Below are 14,010 nucleotides of genomic sequence, written 5' to 3'. Positions count from 1 at the left end.
GTTTGTACTAATATTGTTTAGACAAGATATTATGTTTGCATCTTGTCCTCTGAATAGCTACTTGAACACAACAATATGCAATGTATTAATTGTTGTAAACATCCTACTGACCTGTATTGAAACTGTTTCAGGCTATTCTATCTTTTTCTCTCATTGAAATGAATATAAATAAATAAATAAATAATGACAGACAGACAGGCCCATATTTGATCCCCGGTACCACATGCCATCATGCCGGCCCAAGAACCCCAGGCATGCTGTGCTGGCTACCAAAACTGGGGGAGGTGGTGCACCCTGTAATCCCAGTGCTGGGTAGGCAGAGAGAGGAGGATCACTTTGAGTCCAAGTTGCATAGCAAGACCCGTATCAAATAAACAAATATATATTTTTTAAAGTTTGTAAATGGAATTCTCTCCGTTTTTCCCCATTTCCTATGATTTCTGTCACTTGTTTGTTATAAATAGCTTCTATCAGATACAGATAAGGTTATTCTAGCCTTGTTTCCTCAAATGTTCTACTTTCTTCTTCAAAGTTTTGTGGGGTTTTTTCCTTGGTTTGGTATGTTCCTGAGTTTCCGAGTGCTTCTAAACGTTCTGTGCTTGGTTTGTAGTTTCATTGTGCCATTATTTGATAGTAAATGTGGGGAGATTCTTTTGCATTTACTTAAGCAGGCTTGGTGCACAAGCGTGTGATCTACTTTAGAGATGGTTCCATGCACTGCAGGGAAGAATGTGTGTTCTGCTGTCGTAAGGTGACACAGTCTATAGATACGCGCTGAGTCCCTGTGCTCAAGGATGTGGTTCTGTTCTTCTATTGCTTTATTGATTTTTTTAAATTTAATTGATCTATCTCTTTGCAAACAGGCTATTGAGATCAATCACTACAATTGTGTGATTATGTTAGTATTTATTTGATCTTTTATGTCTAGTAGTATTTCTTTTATGATGACAGGTATTACTATATTTGTGGATATTACTGGCATTATCTTTTCTTTCTGGATTATTCCCTTACTTAGTATGTAGTGACAGTCTCTGTCTTTCTGAGCAATTTTAGCTTGAAGTTTACTTTGTATGAGATGTGGCTTGCTACCCCTGCTTGTTTGGGGGGTTCTGGTGCATGAAATACTGTTTTCTATCCTTTGATTTTTAGTCTATGAATATTTTAAGGGAATAATTAGTAGAGTACAATCTACAGGATGAGAAAAAAGCTTGCCAGCTATTTCTCAGGCAGAGGACCAGAGTACATAAAACTCTCAAAATAATTAAGCCATCTAAAATAAAATACCAGGGCCGGGGAGATAGCTCAGTAGAATAGGCGCTAGCCTAGCAAGCGCAGTGTCCTGAGTTCAATCCCTGGTACCGCATAAAAAATAAAATAAAAGAAGCAAGAAATGGGTAAATGAAATGAATGGCCAATTCTCAGACCAAGAAGTACAAGTGAACAGCAAACGCATGAAATAATATCCAACATCTGGCCATTAAAGAAACCTAAATTGAAACAAAGCTAAGATTTCATCTAACATCAGAAATCATGGCAACCACGAAGAAATCAAAGAATAACAAAGTACTGGCAAGGCTGCAGTAACAAAGGAACCCTCCTACCTTGTTGATGGGAATGTGACATACTACGACCATTATCAAATCAACATGGAAATTTCTCAAAGAATTACAATTAGAAATTCCACTTGACACTGCATTCTCATTCTAGGTATCTCCCCAAAGAGCTAAAGACATCATGTTATAGCAGTAGATGCTCATTGATTTTTATAGAAGCACTTTTCAGGGGGCCAGGAGATGGCTCACTGGAATAAGCGCTTCCCTGACAAGCTCAAGGACCTGAGTTCAATCCCCAGTTCCGCCAATAAATAAATAAATAAATAAATAAATAAATAAACCTAGGGGCTGGTGAGATGGCTCAGTGGTCTAAAGCACCTACTTAGAACAAGCTTAGCAAAGCACAGGGACGGCGGTTCAATCCCCCAGCACCACATGCCAGCCAGCCCCGCCCCCTGGTGGGCTGAGCTGGCCACACACACACACACACATAAATAAATTTTTTTAAAAATTAAAAAGAAGCACTTTTCATAGTAGCTAAGTCCTGGAAGCAGAAAGCTTGCCTGTCAACAGGTGGTACGTATATATTGGAATACTGCACAGCTATAAAGAAAGATAAATTTGAGACATTTGTAGCAAAAAGGACATAGCTGGAAAACATAGTGTTAAGTGAAATAAATCAGGCATTCAAGCTTAACTATCACATGGTATTTCTTGTTGGAACAAGACCAAATACAAATAAAGCAAAATAAAGTATTATTAGAAGGCAACAAGGAGACAGAACTTTTCAGATGGGAAGGGCTCCAGGAGCATGAGGGGGAGGGGAGGAAAAGGGCCAGGAGGAAGTGAAAGAGTGAAGGTGTGTCAGAGTCGTGTCCCAGATACCCACAGTGCATATTAACAACCTGCGTCATAAACATGACCTGAAGTAACGCTCATCACAGGAAGAACCAAAGTGGGGACAGGAGGGGGTTGTGTAGAAGCAAGCTGAGTGTACCTGCGCCTGCTGCCCAGGAAGGTGAACGTGTTCTGCAGACGTGCATTAGGAAAGTAAAAGGAGCAAGGAAACGTCCAGGAGGATGTGGTCTGAGGGCAGCCCTGGCTCCCAGCCTGGCTGTTGCCTGCTGAGGCAAGGGTGCGTTTTTCAGTTCCTGGGCTTGTGGTAGGTAATAAGAAAGCCAGAGGATTGCAGATTATTAACCTCAAAAGCTGCGACATACAGAGAGATGGCTTAAGAATGCCCTTGGAAAAATCAAAGGAAAGATTTTCCTTTCACTCTTGCATACCATAGAACGAGGACATCAATGTCTAAGAAGAAACCAAAGGTGTCACCAGCAAAGACAACAGTAGTAAATACTCTCCATGTGCCCAGAGAAGGTTGGAGGAGGGCTTGTATGTGAACCCGAGTCAGCAACCTTACCTTGGGGACACTTGAGAAGGGACAAAAGAGCATGAACGGTCATTTTGGAAACAAAGTAGGAATCAAAGCATTTTGCATATTTTACATATTCATGTTATGTATGCACATTCATACTGATATGCATATTCACCTGATACAGAAACATTTTCCAGAATAAATATGATTTGCAAAAATTCTTGCTACTTTTTTTTAAGGGAAGATCTCTCTGTGTAGCCCAGGCTGGCCTTGAACTCACAGGAATCCTCCTGTCCCCTCCTTCCAAGTGCTGGGATTACAGACCTATGGCCTCACATGTAGCAAACTTTCGCTATTTTAAAGAGATAACTCTCTCAAGATTATTCATTGTTTACAGAAACAATAACACGTATAGCTACTACTTTTCTCCATCATGAACAGCAAGCCCCAGTCAATAAGGTAAAAGCAGAAATAAACAAGTTGAGCAGACTGGTGAGATAGCTGAGTGGACTAAGTGCTTGCTTTGGCAAGCGTAGGGACCACGGCCCTGGTCCCACATGCCACACTGGCCCTGCCCCCAGGGCATGCTGAGCCCGTGACCAAGTCCAGGCATGGTGGCATGCCTGTAATCCCAGCGCTAAAAGAAAGTAGGAGAAGAAAATAAAAAGCTCAACCAAAAAACATGGACAACTGAAATGAATAGACACTTCTCAGAAGAAGTACATGAAGCCAATAAATACATGAAAAAGTGTTCATCAGTTTTGGCTATCAGAGAAATGCAATTAAAATGACACAGAGTCTGTGTTACTCTGGGTAAAAGTGACTATCAAGAAAGCAAACAATAATGAAAGCTAGTGAAGCTGTAGGGCAAAAGAAACCTTGTGTATTGTTGGGGAGAATGTAAACTAGTACATCCAGCATGAAGTTAGTGTGGATTCCTCACAAACCTAGAAATAGAAATTCCGGGCAACCCAGCTATTCACCTTCTAGTTACCTCCTTTTTTTGTATTTTAAGGGAGGGTCTAGAGGGTGTTGAGGGTCTCACTACTAGATCGGACTCGTAGTGATCCGCCTACTTACAGCCTCCCAAGAGCTGGAATTGCAGGTGGGCACCACCAGGCCCAGTCTCAATTTCCATTTCAACATGCTCCTGGTGTGAGGCAGGGCCGGCAGGGCAGGCCAGGGGCATCGAGACCCCAGCCCCTGCGCCTGCTTGCAGCCTTCCTGAAAGAGTAAAAGGAATCATTTTTAGTGATACAGGCAACCCATAATAGGTAAGTATGTCCATCAATAAATGAATGCATGAAGAAAATGTGGTGTTTGTGTGCTGTGGAGTACTACTGTATCATGAAGAAGGATAGACTTGAGTGATTTGTAGAAAAATAGATGCGCCTTGAGGCCATAAGTTTAAGTGGAATAAATCAGACACACAAGCTCAAATGTTGTGTGGCCTTTCCTTAAGTAGGGAATTCAATATAAATAAGTTAAAGAGAAAAATGACAGATTAATAGGAAATAGAGATGTCACTTTTGCAAAAGAGAGAGGGACCAAGAAATGAAAGGGAAGAGGAATGAGAATAAAAGATGATTAAGTGTCTTATGACCATGTATCAAATCCCAATGATGGATGTAATTGTCATACACAGCAAACATGCACTAATAAAAAATGTTTAAAATCAAGTGGGAGGGCTGGCCAAATAGCTCAGCGGGTTAAAGCACCTCCAAGCAGGCGCAGGGGCCAAGGGTTTGATTCCGCCAGCCTGTCGTGCTGGCCCTGCCCCCGGGGCCCGCTGAGATGGCGACTGAGACTGGGCGTGGTGGTGGTGCCTGTAATCCCAGCTCTTGGGAGGCTGTAAACAGGCAGATCGATACAAGTTCGATCTAGTAGTGAGACCCTGAACACCCTGTAGACCCTTCCCTAAAATACAAAATAAATAAATAAATAAAATAAAATCAAGTGGGGAAAAGCAGCACATTCGGAGGAACGGTCTGTCACGCTAATTTCAGAATTTCTCCAGTTTCTTCAGGCAGCTGTTGGGCACAGGGGTGTTCCATTTTACCCCTGCCATCTATGCATTCTTCTCTTCATAAATGATCAATGGCATCTTTGAAGTACCTTCCATTATCTGCCACCGATCTGAGTTCATTTATTCTGTGTCATAAATTCATTTTGCTAGGATGCAATTCCAACTTCTTAGAAAACTGTTTTATGAGCGCAGCAGAGCTGATGTCAGGGTGAAGTATTGTCAGAATTAAATTCTTCTTATCATTATTGCTTTTGGCAATTTTCACATTTTACATCTCCACACACACTTTATAAACTGTCACTTATTTTATCTCAACTGATACAGAAGTTCTGAAGCATATTAATTATGGGTCTTCCCCAAACTAGGAGATGTCGGGGGGGCTGGATTACTATATAAGTAGTCTTACCTGTGCCTTTATTACCGTAATCCATATGATAATGGTTATAAAGTTTGTATCACATACTATAACTTTGAGTCTAAACATCTTTTTCACTGGAAGCTGATAGGAATAAATACGGTGCATTCCTTTGCAGTTGTTGCCATAGAGATAAAAGCCTTTTCAAAATAAAATGGAGATGGCACAAAAATTACTAACTCAAAAGTTACGCTTCTAATTTAATATTAAAAATCATATACCATTCCCTTTCATTTTTACTTTGTCAGAATTGCATGGCTTGAGTGTGTCTAATATACTTTTATTAGATAATTTCTCATATAAGAAAAAAATTGAAGCAGAAAATGAAATTGGTGAACTCCCTACAGCCTGAAGTAGGGTGAGGCTTTCATTTTTAACCTTTTATTCTTAAGATTCACCATATTAGGGGCAGGGAGATAGCTCAGTAGAATAAGTGCTTGCCTGACAAGCGTAAAGGCCTGAGTTCAATCCCTGGTTCCGCAAAAAAAAAAAAAAAAAAAGATAAAAAGATTCACCATATTAGTGCTGGAAGATAGCTCAGGGGTCTAAGCACCTGCCTGGCAAGCTCAAGGACTGGGTTCAGTCCCTGGCACCACACGCCATGCTGTCCCGGCCCCCAGGCATACTGTGCCAGTCACTGAAATTGTGCATGGTGGAGCAGGCCTGTAATTGCAGAACTGGGGAGGCTGAAAACAGGAGAATCACTAGGAGTCTGAACTGCATAGCGAGATGTATCAAATATTTAAATAAAAGAAAAAGCAATCCAGAACATTGCTGATAATGTTCTGTATGCTCCTCTTCCAGGTTTCTTCTGGTTCTTATTTAATTTCCAGTCCAATTACCTACGATGAATTTTCTTAAAAACAACGCCTGTATTTTCTCTTTTGTCACATTTTCCAGCATAAACATAACCAAAAGGATGAACAAATCTATAAAAATATTTGTGACCTCACTATTGATCATGATCTAATTTTGAAAATTTTGCCTACTTCCCTTAAAAGATCAAATTAGGACAGGCTTGGAAATATTCTAAGAATTACAATTATTTTATTTAATAACCTCAATCTGATTTTATTACAAAAATGTCAGATTATCACTTTCCAGAGATATTAAAATGAGCCTGCCAAAGGCAGGCAAGATAGCTCAAAGACTAAGCGCCTGCTTTGGCAAGCGCAGGGACCAGGGTTTGATCCCCAGTCCTGCACGCTGCGCCAGCCCAGCCCCCAGGGTTTGCTGAGCCAACAACAGAGTCCAGATGTGGTGGCGCACCCTGTAATCCCAGCACTGAGGAGACTGAAAGCAGAAGGATCTCCATGAGCCCGATCTGCATAGTGAGACCCTGTACCAAATACACAAATGAAAAAAATAAATAAATACATGAAATGAGCCTGCCACTCCTAAGACTGATGATTAATTAGATAAGGAGAAGCCAGCCAATCACAAAAGATGGTCCCAGGCATTGTACCCACAAAGTCACTCTGAGAACAATGAGATGATGAAAGAGCTAAGAAAACAAGGATAGGAAAAGTAGACACTCGCTGATCTGCATTTTCTTCACAGCCCCCTTGCCTTTGCTCTCTTTTAAAGCATAGGCCATTGTCCACCTAGTTTAAAAAGGTTTCAAAGGGAGTGGAGGAATTGAGAGGATTTTTCCCCCTGAATGGACAGAAGTGTATAAACCATCAATGTGACATGGTGCAGCCGCTTCAGGTGCTTGGCAGCTACTACTGGATGGTGGTCAGCACAGAAATTGAAAATGCAGGCAGTTACAGAGGGACAAGGGAGTCTGGCGTTGAGTTTCGGAGTCACAGCTGCCGCTGGCATCTTTTGAGGCATGGACAGCAGGACCATGTCCCTTGTGACACTGTAAAAGGAGACTGAAAACTGTAATCTGCAGAAAAGCTGAGAAAGTGAACTCACTTCCTTTTATAATTTGTTTTTTGTTATTTACATTTTTAATCCAACTTAAAGGGAGTGGGATTTACTTTTAACCTTAATTATGGTAAAACAAACTTTGCTCAATTTTGGACATTTCATTACAGTAGAAATACATGAACCAAGAGCCTGAGAAATGGGTCCAAAGAAGGGGCCTGCCCCTTAGCTCAGTTCTTTAAGTGGCTGCTTTAACAAAGCAGTCAGGCTCAGGTTGCTGTGGTTCAATGCCCACAGCTCAAGCCAGCCAAACCTGGAAGGCATTCGGAGCAAAAAAAAAAAAAAAAAAAAAAAAACCTCATTCCATTTGGGGGCTGAGGAGATGGCTCAGTAGAATAAGAGCCGATTCTGCAAAAACACACAAACAAACAAACAACAAAATAAATGTAGATAGAAATGGGTCCAAAGAAATGAAAACAAACCTAGTCACACCTGTGCCAAGTTCGCCAGTTGAGGGTGTCATCGCAGCATGCTATTGGCTGTTATGACCTAGCTCTTGGTTTTTGTTTTTAGTTTTGGTGGAACTGAGGAATGAACTCAGGCCCTTGAACTTGCCAGGCAAGCACTTATTCTACTGTGGTATTTCCCTGGCCCTCTATGACCTAGCTCTTGTAGTGACAGAACCGTAATTATCCAAGCTGCATTTATACAAATACATAAGCAAATTCACAGCCAAAAGGATTTGTGAAAGAATGGACATTGATTTCAGACACCAATTAAGGTCAATGTTTGATGCTGCATATTTCAATATTCCTGCCTCTGATTTAGCTTGTAAAGTAGTTCCTTAGATTACTGAGCCTAAAAACTAAATACAGAATTGCTGGAGCACTTGTGAACAAGGGCATCGGTGATGTTTAGAAATGTCAACCAAATAGGTATCAAAGATACCAGCCTGACAAGCTTGTGCCAGATGTAACAATTTGTAAAGATTGATAAGCTAAATTTGGGCTTGGCGGTCTAAGCACCTGCCTGGCAAGTGCAAAGACCCAAGTTCATAGTACCACATGCAACCTCAGGAGCCAACCACCAAGATTGGGCGAGGTGGCACATGCCTGTAATCCCAGCACTGAGAGAGGCTGAGACAGGAGGATCAGTATAACTCTGAGCTTTGTAGCGATGACTCTGTATCAAATCAACAACAACAAAGCTAAATTTCAGATAGTTTTATCTTCAATTTCTATAGAAAATGGCCGTGATAGCTGTTGTTTTATGCCAATTTTCCTTATCACCAAATGGAAATTTTTTTTATGTATTTAGTACAGGGACTACAGGGTCTCACTACACAGATCAGACTCGTGGTGATCCTCCTATTTTCAGCCTCCCAAGCACTGGGATTACAGGTGCGTGTAACCATGCCCAGTCTTAATCCCTATCTCAGCTTGCCCTGGGATTGGGGCTGGCATGGTAGGCCAGGGCTTGAACCCCAGTCCCTAAGCTCTGACTACGCAGGTGCTTTAATCCACTGAGCTATCTGGCCAGCCCTCCAAGTGGAAATTTTTGTGTGGAGCCTCAGACTTACAGAATGAATTCATTTCTGCACATTAAGAAACCAGTTTATTCTTACCTTTTAAAAACTGAAATTCAAACAGTTTGACAGCTAGACTTGCCTACTTGTCTGCTACCTTCTGTATTTTTAATAGTGTCAATAAAATGTTCCACCTTAGAAAACTAAAATTATAAAGAATGTTTATGGCTTTATTACACTAGTTTGAGATCACTTCTCCAACCCTCTTCACAATAATGCTGTTAAATTCCTATCTGTACTGCATAGTACATTATAACAAAATGAAGTACAATTATTCCCTATAGGAGGTGTTGTTATCAGCTCAACAGAGTTTAGGAAGAGCACAGGCAAGAGGCAATCTTGATTTTTCATTTTAAAATTTCATGTATGGATACAACAGTATTCGCTTGTTCAGAAAACACATGTGGGTGCTTTGTTTATCGCTCTTGTCCCTGGGCTGAAATGCCTGATCCCCACAACCTAAGGGAGGCTTTGTTTTCTCTGTTATTTTCAGGGTTCTGTCCCTGCTGGGCTGGGCTGGGTTCAAGCTAGAAACATCATAGTGGACAGCTGTGGTGAAGGAAAAGTGCTCAGGCCATGGAGGATGGGAAGCAGCACAGGGGAAGAACGCCAGGAAGGGACAAGGACTCAATCTAGTTCCCAAGGTCACTGGTTCCCAAGGTCACAGGTTCCCAGGGTCAAGGTCACAGATCTGTCTCCCTACTGGACATGCTCCAAAGTATGCTGTACTAATCTAGTGGGTGGCTCCCAGGCAAGTCAAGCTGACCCTTGGGCATAACTGTCCCGGGCACTGAATTCAGGGACCAGTAAGCTCATTTGCACCTTCCTGTCTCACTGTAAGTACAAAATGATGGAAAGTTGCAAATGTAGTAGAGACTTGACTGTCCTATACACACATGTGTAGGTTTTGTAATTTTGCCTTTTTCTGTCTGCTATGTTCATTTAAATCTATTAAAACCTAATTTTATTTTTTAAATTTTTATCTATTTTGTCTTCTTGATTGTTTTGTTGCTTTATTTTATCAGTGTCTTTAGCAGTGTTTCACAAAGTGTGATCCTTGGGCAGGCACCAGGAAGATCACCTATACATTTATTTATTTTTAATTTTATTTTAAAGAGGACTGGGTCGGTGAGATAGCACAGTTGACAAAGCACCTACTTTAGCAAGCACAAGGACCAGGGTTCAATCCCCAGTCTCGCATGCAGCACTGGCTCCACCCCAGGGGTGCACTAGCCAGCCAATGAGACCAGGCATGGTGGCACATGCATGAAATCCCAGTGCTGGCAAAGCTAAAAACAGGAGGATCACCACAAGTCCGATCTGCCTAGTGAGACCCTGTAGCAAATACACGAATTTTTAAAAAAGAGGACTGTTTCTAATGTCTCATCTACTATTATTCTACTCTCTTTAAAATAAATTTAAAAAGTAAAAAGAACAAGAAAAAATTAGGATAATTGAAAGTAAGAGTTAATGTTTAATTATTTGTTGAATTTTGCATACCTATATCTGGTAATCTGAGCAGCAGATTTGATGATAAAAATATGGAATATAACAACCATTGTTAATTTTATATTTTGTCTTTTTGAGGCAGGATCTTGTAATGCAGCTCAGGGTGGCCTTGAGATCATTTTGTAGCCCAGGCTTGTCTCAGACTCATAATGATCCTCCTGCCCCAGCTTCCCAAGTTCTGCGATTACAGGTGTGCACCACTATGCCTAGCCCTATAAAGCCTAATTTTATGCCAGCTGGCTCTACTCATAAATATGGGCACTTCTAATTAATATATTGTTTTCTAATTATTCACTTTTATTGTATTTCATAAAAGTTTTTGCCCATAACAAGCTCTTACAACCTAGTCCCTTACTATTGAGTTAGCGACACACTGATCTGAGTTGGATTATAGATAGTCTATGAGTTGAGGATACATAGACTAGAACTATAATTATCAAAACTTTTATCACCAGCAGAAAAGCATTTCATTGAAATGTTAGTTACGGGGCCAGAGAGATGGCTTAGTAGAATAAGCACTTCCCTGGCAAGAGCAAGGGTCTGAGTTCAATTCCCAGTTCCACCAAAAAAACAAACAAACAAACAAAAAGAAATGTTAGTTATGCTTTTTAAAATAGTTTAATTTTGTAATAAATTAAGGGCAATGTGTCCTGAGCCAGGACAGTTCTCAGAATTGAGTAAAATATGCAAGGAATTCTCAGCTATGCAGTACGTGCTAACAGGACTTAGCACGCAGATGGCCCTATTCTATTTCAAGTGCGGGTGACATGGTCACTGTCCATTCTGGGTTATTCCTGACCACGTAGAGTGACTCTGGAATCTACATGCAAGGCAACACCACCTGCGGGACCAGAGGAGATTTTGTACGTGCAATCTTTGAAAAAGCATTCCAAGAAGCAACTCCACACCTGCCCCATGAAATGGAAATGAATGAGTGGAGTGCAACAGACAGCCTGACCTGCCTTCTCAGATCTCAAGACCCACTTTACACAAAAGATTTTTAAAAGATGATTTATTCTGTTACCAAGCAGAGCTGAACAGTGTGAGCACTCAGCAAAGTGGGCAGTTCTGGGTTGGGTCAAGGGCTGTGAACAGCCACACAGAAAGACACTGTGTAAGGCATCCCAGGGACGGAAATGCGAAGCTAGCTGGGGCTTGGTACAGGCACCTGCTGACTGGGGTGTTCTGGTTTATTCTTTGTTTATGTGTTTCTGGTAGAATGATCGTCTCGAATTTTGGCCTGGCTAAAGCTGACCTGGTCCCAAAGCTGCAATGTTATGGCTTACTACATCTATCGTGAATGCTGATAATATATGCAATACTATAGCAATGAAAATAGCATAGCAGAATATAAAATAACATTCGTAATATACAATGTGCTCTTACCCCATATTCTTCTGTGTTAAGGATTGCTGGGTCCACTTTTCAGATGAGAATGCTGGGATTTGAAGGACTGAAAGTGCATTGTTAAGGTCGTAGGTGAAGAAATAGCCATGCCAGGCTCTATCATCCTGAGTCTCTTACTGAATTTTGCTCCTACCACAGTGATATTTTCTCAACTTTGCACCATAATGTATCAGGAGGCCAGAAAGCACCTCAGAGGGTCATAATCAGATTTTTATTTTTTACTTTTATTCTTTATATTTTTAGGGAAGTGTCTACAGAGTGTTCAGGGTCTCACTACTAGATGGGTCTCGTAGTGATCCTCTTGTTTGCAGCCTCCCAAGAGCTGGGATTACAGGCACGCGCCACCACGCCCAGTCTCAATCACCGTCTCAGTGTACCCCAAGGGCGGGGCCAGCATGGCAGGCCTGGGGATCAAACCCCTGACCCCTGATAATCGAAATTTTAAAGGAATGGGCAGAATATAATGTGATATGTGGGAGAGTTTACCCACTGCAGACAAGAATCAGCATACACCCGACCTAATGTGATGTACAAGTTCTCCACGTGTGTGCCTATGTCCAGCCTTCTCTCTGCCCCTTCAACCTTCTTTCTTTCTTTGCTTTTGTCTTTGGCTGGGTTTTCCTTGTTAGTATTGAGGCTTACACTGAGGGCCTCGCATGAGTTGTACCACTGAGCTACACCCCCACACCCATCCGGACTCTCCTTTTCTTTCCTAACCTACACCATGCATACAGCAGTGCTGGCCAGTGGGTGCAGAGGGAGCCCTTCCAAGGGCAGAGTGGTCTACAAACCTTTCTCATGGAAGAAGAACCGTGCATCCTGTCATTGGTGCAGGATGCATTCTGTATCCTTAGGCAGGGATGTGGCTCCTTGAATTCTTCACTAATGAAATGTTAACCTCAGTAACTTCAATGCAAAGCATGGATGCTGGAGTTTTTACCAACTCCTGGATGTGCCCTGGCTTTGTCATGCAGGGAAGCCTCTTTAGGTCTCAGCTGCTAGCTTCTCTAAGGCCAGCTTCTCTCAATCTCAGACCTTCAGTTAGAAAACAGAAATAGAACTAAGGATACCAGCCTGAAGCAAAGATTGGAAAAATAAGTGTGTGTACAACATAGCCCGTATAAAGCCTTGTTATAAGATTGCATTCATAATTGCTGGTTACTGTGTTATACTTAGGATAAAACTTCTGTTAGTTGAACCCATCAAAATCCTCTAGCTCTATAACCATAGAAAGACTTAGTGTTTTCTTTAGAACCCCAGAGACTTTTCTGGACTTGATGCTTAACGCTGTAGCTCAGGTTCTATTGAAAAGAAATGTAACCAAGTAACAGATATTTTTAGCAAGTGAAATCCAGCCCAAGCCACCCTCACCACCTCTGGTCTTCACACAGGGGTGCAGCCAATCAGGAATGGTACCTTTCCCAATTAGCACAAAAGCACCAAATCTGCTACCTGGCAAACCTGGCTCCTGGCTCATAGAGGCAGCTGCCAAATGTCTCCTATGGACACTTGCAAGTGCCTTGGGGTAGGGGTTTCATTTAACAAAATGCTAGTAAATAAACTATTACTATAATCAGATCCTAAAAAGTATTTGTACTTGTACTGGTATTCTAAAACAGCGCTGAGAGTTTTTCTCTGTGGTGTCATAGAGACATAGACTTGTAAAACCAGAGCATCAGGATGAAACTATTTATAACATCGGATGACATGATACTTTTGAGATGTTGTATGGCCTACAAATGCTCCCCAGAGACACCTCATTTTCTTCCATCCATTCCTTGATGTTATGAACATCAAAAAGGGCTTGTAAGGTCACCGTAGATCTAGCATCTTGCAAAGGTATATGTTATTTCAAAGCTCTAAGAAACTGGTAGTTTGACTGACCTTGTCAGATGCAAAAGTTACATTTCTTGTATGGATCTTGCTTTATCTTGGTCTTAACCATCCAGCAGAAAAGTACAAAAATGAGGTATAAAAAGTAAAGCCATATTAATATGCTGAGCTGTGAAAGGCTCAAGTCACAACTGACATTGCCAGTCCTGTGGATAACCCACTACTGTTATGGACTACTAGACTATATTGGATTCTTTTGCTGTATATGCACCTAAATATTTAAATGGCAATGCAATACCCATCTCTGATAAAACTAAACAAAAAACAGGGATACAGACCCAGTCCTAGCCCAGGTCCGGTGAGTGTGTGGAGAGCTTCCTGCTAACCTGCACCGGCGGGACCAGTCCCAGCCCAGGCGCAGCATGGGCCAGACCC

Source organism: Octodon degus, unplaced genomic scaffold (assembly GCF_000260255.1).
Source record: "Octodon degus isolate 3935 unplaced genomic scaffold, OctDeg1.0 scaffold00061, whole genome shotgun sequence".
NCBI classification, from domain to species: domain Eukaryota; kingdom Metazoa; phylum Chordata; class Mammalia; order Rodentia; family Octodontidae; genus Octodon; species Octodon degus.
This window is presented reverse-complemented; position numbering follows the sequence as displayed.